Source organism: Phyllostomus discolor, chromosome 6 (assembly GCF_004126475.2).
Source record: "Phyllostomus discolor isolate MPI-MPIP mPhyDis1 chromosome 6, mPhyDis1.pri.v3, whole genome shotgun sequence".
Taxonomy (NCBI): Eukaryota; Metazoa; Chordata; class Mammalia; order Chiroptera; family Phyllostomidae; genus Phyllostomus; species Phyllostomus discolor.
The window spans coordinates 145,988,861-145,995,266 of record NC_040908.2 but is presented as its reverse complement, the minus strand read 5'-3'; positions in this window follow the sequence as shown (position 1 = coordinate 145,995,266).

Here is a 6,406-nt window from a genome sequence, read left to right as displayed (position 1 = left end):
TCACGTTGTTTTTTTTTTTTTTTTTTTTTTTTTTTATGAAGATTACATGAACTGTTCGTGTTCAGTGTTTTAGTAGTTGGGTCTGGAACATAAGCGCTTAAAATTATCTAAAGGTAGTAAATGCATCTAGCTTTTCACACATCCTTCCCTGTAAAGAACAAACAAATCTTTATCTGGCCCAGGAGAGCAGTGCTTAGAGGTCATAATCGGGAGGGCATCTGGCAAGTCTTGGGGCTGGCTGCCAGGGTAATTGTTGCTGCCTCCAAGGTAACTGTCAACGAGAAGGGTAGGGACAGAGTTTGCCATGGAAAGAGAATGAAGCCAGATAAAAAGGGGAGGGAAGGCTGTTAATGGCAAGTTGAAACCAGGGAATCCTGGGGTCCATTGCTGGATCTCTGGAAGAATGAGTGATCTAAGAGACCAATAATTTAATTGCCAGATATTTGCCCTTTTTTTTCTTTTTGAAATTTGGGAATATTGCAATTGTTTTAAACCTTTTGGTCTTGGAAGGAGAATGCCTGTGTGATCGGGTTATAAATTAGAATGGTATTTAAGTGGGAGTTGATTACTTACTTAGCTTATTGGAATAAGCTCTACATGTGGTTGTTTCAGAGAATACATACTAAAAAGGTGTGACCCTAGGGGCCTGAGTTTACTGAGCAATTGCTCTTCCTAAGATCTAGAAGACTAAGGGCTTGGCCCCGCCCCCCATTTTTTTTAATGTGCTTTCTCCCCCTGGTGGTTGTAAAACCCAGACTCACTTCCGTTAGAGGAATTTCCTTTGTAATTTCTCTGTTGGTTACTGCTCAGAGATAGAATTTAGGAGCGGTTTCCAGAACGCTGTAGGCCTGTTAGCTATAGTCTGTCCGATGTTACATAACAGCATGAATACACAATTCCATCCTCTCTACTTAGGATAGAAAAAGCTCATCCTTTTTCTGAAAATAAATCTTGACATACACCTACATTGGGTCTTTGAAGAGGTTGGTAACTTCAGTGGCCATTTTGATCATTTATATCAAAGAACTTTTGGTAGCTTGTGCTATATTTGTCTATCTCACCTGAAATGTTGTATTTCCTTTTTTCTACCCAACCACATTCTGTGTACCCCAGAGTCCTAATTCAAATCCCACCTTCTTCACTGGACATATTTTTCTAGGTCACCCGATTTCTTCTCTGACTACTGATGGAACTTATCAAGTACCTTACCATTTAGCCTCCTCCCCCCTTGTGTAACTAGATACTGTCTAATTATTTCAACACACTCATCTTGATTATCTAACAAGACTGGAGATTTGTTCAGAGCAGGGAACACAGTTTAACCTTTTAGATTTCTTTCAGTATTTGTGGTGTTGGGCACAAAGTAGATGTCTTGATTTTCTTCATCAAAATACACAGTGCTGCCCTGGCTGGTGTGGCTCAATGGACTGAGCACCAGCCTGTGAACCAAAGGGTCAAGGCACATGCATGGGTTGTGAGCCAGGCCCCCTGTAGAGGGGCACAAGAGAAACAACCACACATTAATGTTTTTCTCCCACTCTTTCTCTCTCCCTTCCCTTCTCTCTAAAAAATAAGTAAATAAAATATTTTTTAAAATACACAGTGCTTTAAAATATATCAGCATCATACTTTTTAAAGTTGAATGTTTAGAAACCTCTGTTAAAAGAAATTCATAAAACATTATTTTAATCTCCAGAAGGTATCACAGTTTATGATATGAAAGAAAATTTCTCCCATCCCTTTCTGATCAATCTAGTATATTGCTGTATAGCCTACAACCTTTTTTCTTTCTTTTATTTTTTTTTCTGTACTATAAAACTACCACTAGCATGCACCCAAGTGGTAATTTTTGCAGGATTTTTTTCACTTCTAATGCTTCAAAATTACTTTTATTGATTATCTCAAATAAGTGTGGCAAGTCAGTATTATGTTTAGCATATGGGAAAACTTAATCTAAATTTGTCTAAACCAGTCAAGAGGTAGGAAACAGGACAGGAAGTTTGTTTCACTAACCTGTTCTGGCACAATCCTAAATAAAAAAATTATAAACAAACAAAACAAAAAATCTAAAAAAACCCCAACACCTCTGGTTTCTCTAGCAATGTAAACCAATGATGAGAGCACCAACTTACATCTTATACAAAAATAAATTTAAGGTGGATAAAAGACTTAAATATAGGCCCTGGCTGGCATAGCTCAGTGGATTGAGCTCGGGCTGCAGACCAAAGCATCGCAGGTTCGATTCCCAGTCAGGGTACATGCCTGGGTTGCAGGCCATGACCCCCAGCAACTGCACATTGATGTTTCTCTCTGTCTTTCTTTCTCCCTCCCTTCTCTCTCTAAAAATAAATAAATAAAATCCTAAAAAAGACTTAAATATAAAATGTGACACCATTAAAATCCTAGAGGAGAACATAGGTAGGAAAATCTCAGATATTTCACGCAGAAACTTTTTTACTAACATGTCCCCTAGAGCAAGGGACATAAAGGAAAGAATAAACAAATGGGACCTCATCAAAATTAAAAGCTTCTGCACAGCTAAAGAAAACAGTATCAAAATTAAAAGAGAACCAACTGTATGGGAAAACATATTTGCCAATGATACCTCAGACAAGGGTTTAATCTCCAAAATATATAAAGAACTTACATGACTACACTCTAAGAAGACAAGGAATCCAATTAAAAGATGGGCAAAGGACTTGAACAGACACTTCTCCAAGGAGGACATACAGAAAATCCAAAGACACATGAAACGATGCTCAATTTCGCTAGCTATCAGAGAGATGCAAATTAAAACCACAATGAGATACCACTTCACACCAGTCAGGATGGCCATCATAAACAAAGCAACAAACAACAAGTGTTGGAGAGGTTGTGGAGAAAAGGGGTCCCTAGTGCACTGTTGGTGGGACTGCAGACTGGTACAACCACTATGGAAAGCAGTATGGAACTTCCTCAGAAAACTAAAAATGGATCTGCCTTTTGACCCAGCAATTCCACTGCTGGGGCTTTATCCTAAGAACACTAAAACACCAATCCAAAAGAACCTATGCATCCCAATGTTCATAGCAGCACAATTTACAATAGCTAGGTGCTGGAAGCAACCTAGATGCCCATCAGTAAATGAATGGATCAAAAAACTATGGTACATTTACACAATGGAATTCTATGCAGCAGAAAGAAAGAAGGAGCTCCTACCCTTTGCAACAGCTTGAATGAAACTGAAGAGCATTAAGCGAAACAAGCCAGGCAGTGAAAGACAAATACCATATGATCTCACCTTTAACAGGAACCTAAACAACAAAACAAAGAAACAAGCAAAATATAACCAAAGACACTGAAATAGAGGACAGACTGACAGTGACCAGAGGGGAGAGAAGAGGGAATTTCAGGGGAGAATGGGTAGGGTTTACAGGAACAAATTTAAAGGACACATGGACAAAAACTAGGGGGAGGGTGGTAATGGGAGGGAGGAGGGGAGGGTTGGGTGGGTGGGCTGGAATGGGAGTAAGTGGGAGAAAACTGTACTTGAACAATGATTAAAATAAAAAAAAGAAAAAAAATGAGTAAAAATGTTTTGGAATTTTAAAAAGTATATTATTAAGGTGGTAATCTGCCATCTTTTCACTATTAAAACATTGAAAGTGTAATTTTAGAATTTCTATTTCAAATGTTGGCTAATCACATTTCAGTCTCATCTTAACCAAGGTTCACCCTACCAAAAATTGTTATAGTAAGACTATTTGTATTTAGGAATTTATCCCTCTCATAGTCATTCTCATTGTTTTTTGCGGGGGGGCAGGGGGCTGCCAAGTGATAGGGAAAATGGGGAGAAGGGCACTGAAAAGAGAAGGAAATTACAACTTATTTTCTGGAAAGGATCTAACACATAATTGATAAATTTGTGTGAATTGGTTAGTAAGTTACCTTTCCCAGGATTCTTCCATTTTAATCTTAATTTTTAATAGAATACAACAAGATTGTCCTCCATTAAAGACATTTTGAGGAATAGTATATTACATAATGAACATATCTGGGAAACAAAGGGAGCCTTTTTTAAAAAAATTTTATTTACTTATTTGTAGACAGAGAGGAAGGGAGGGAGGAAAAAAGGGAGAGAAATATCAATGTGTGGTTGCCTCTGGAGCGTCCCCCTACTGGGGACTGGCCTGCAACCCAGGCATGCGCCCTGACTGGGAATCAAACCAGTGACCCTTTGGTTCACAGGCCAGTACTCAGTCCACTGAACCACACCAGCCAGGGCAAGAAACCTTGATATAAGGCAGCCTCGAGGCCGACCCTTTAACATGATTGACTATTACAGGGGAAAATTTTTATAATTTCTTTTTCTCTCTTTCTTTAATTTTTGTTTTTTTATAAATTTAGACTATTTCAAAGTCTTAAAAGATTAAATATACATCATACTGAAATTATCCTCTTCTGTCCTTTAAAAAGAAGATTTTTCTTAGAGGTAATTTACATTGTTTGGGATAGATTAATGTCCGTTCAAATGAGTATATTTCAACAGGTCTGAATCTATCTGCACATAATTCAAAAGAAAAAATTTAGACTTTTATATCCTTACAATGGCCTTTTAGGCTTCCAAAGACCCTGGGTGTATGAGGACTTCAAATATACTCTAAAAATTACATTCTAAAAAACTTTTTATTTTTTACTGATAATGGCTTCTACCACTACCTGCTTTTTAAAAATATAGATTCCTGTCTGCTACACCACTTTTTGATTTTCTGCTTCTGAGAATATCCATCTTTTTTAAAACTGTGGTAAAATATACAAATCTTAATAATTTTTAACATGTTCCACTGATGATTCAGAGAACCACATTAAATTTTTTTTTAATTTTAAATCTCCATCATTTTTTAAAAATTGTGGTAAATCTCCATCCTTTTTTAAAAATTGCGGTAAAATACGCAACTCTTAATCATTTTTAAACATGTTCCACTGACAATTCAGAGAACCACATTTTGAGAAATAAATACACCTCCCAAAGTTTCCTTTTACCTGGTAGGGTTTTTTTCATAGGATGTAATTTCCAAGACAGCAAGAATTTTGTCTTTTCAGTACTGTATCTGTAGCCCTTAGTTCAGAAGTGGGTTCATATAGGCTCTCAATAATTTTTGTAAATGCCTGAAAAACTAAAATATATCAGATGCAATAAGTATCAAGCAAAAAATGCATTCTACATATATAATTTTCTATATTCATAATATATTTGATGTAATAGTATGCCTGAACTTTTTAAAAAAAATCATAACACTGGTGTTTGCTGGGGGCAATGGGGTGAGTAGAGGTGGAAGAGGGGATGGGGAGATAAATGGTAATGGGAAAAATACCATAATTAAACTAAATCCATATTTTTAAAAGCATAATACTTTTAATGTTAACTTCTGTACAATTATACTTGTATACTTTAATCATAAAAAACAAAGAATAGTCCAGGCCAAGTGGGTCAGTTGTTTAAGAGTGTCATCCCAATGTACCAAGGTTGTAGGTTCCTTCCCTGGTCAAGGCACATACAAGAAGCAACCAATGAATGCATAAATATGTGGAACAACAAACCAATGTTTTTTTCCTCTCTCTCAAACCAATAAATAAAAAAAACTTAAAAAAAACTATTTGAGGCTCTGGCTGGTGTAGCTCAGTGGATTGAACGTGGGCTGCGAACCAAAGTGTCACAGGTTCGATTCCCAGACAGGGTACATGCCTGGGTTGCAGGCCATAACCCCCAGCAACTGCACATTGATGTTTCTCTCTCTCTATCTCCCTCCCTTCCCTCTCTAAAAATAAATAAATAAAATCTTAAAAAAAAAAGTCTTCCAAGCCCTTAGGAGTTGGGACATTTAACCCCCCCCCCCACAAAACTATTTAAGGACTCCCCCAATTACATCTGTACTCTAAATAATTTATTAAAACTTCAGCCTCATTTATCCTGTTGCCAACTCTGTATCTCCACTTAGATGTTCAGTGGGCATCCCTAACTTAACATGCCCAAAACCCAACTCCTGATCTCCCACCTCTAAATCTGCTCCACATAAACTTTCTCCAGACCAGTTAATAGCAACTCTATCTCTCTATGTAGCTCAGGCCAAAAGTCTTGAAATCATCCTTGACTCTTCTCTTTCTCTCACACCGTATACCGAATTCATGAGGAAATCTCATGAGTTGTTTTTAAGATATATCCAGTGATTAAAATAAAAAAATGGAAAAAAAAGGCTGGAATGGGAATAAAAGGGAGAAAACTATACTTGAACAATGATTAAAATAAAAAAAATAGAAAAAAAGAGATATATCCAGAATCTGCCCTGGCTGGTGTGGCTCAGGGGGTTGAGTAACTGGCCTGTGAACCAAAAGGTTATCTGATTCCCAGTCAGGGTGCATATGTGGG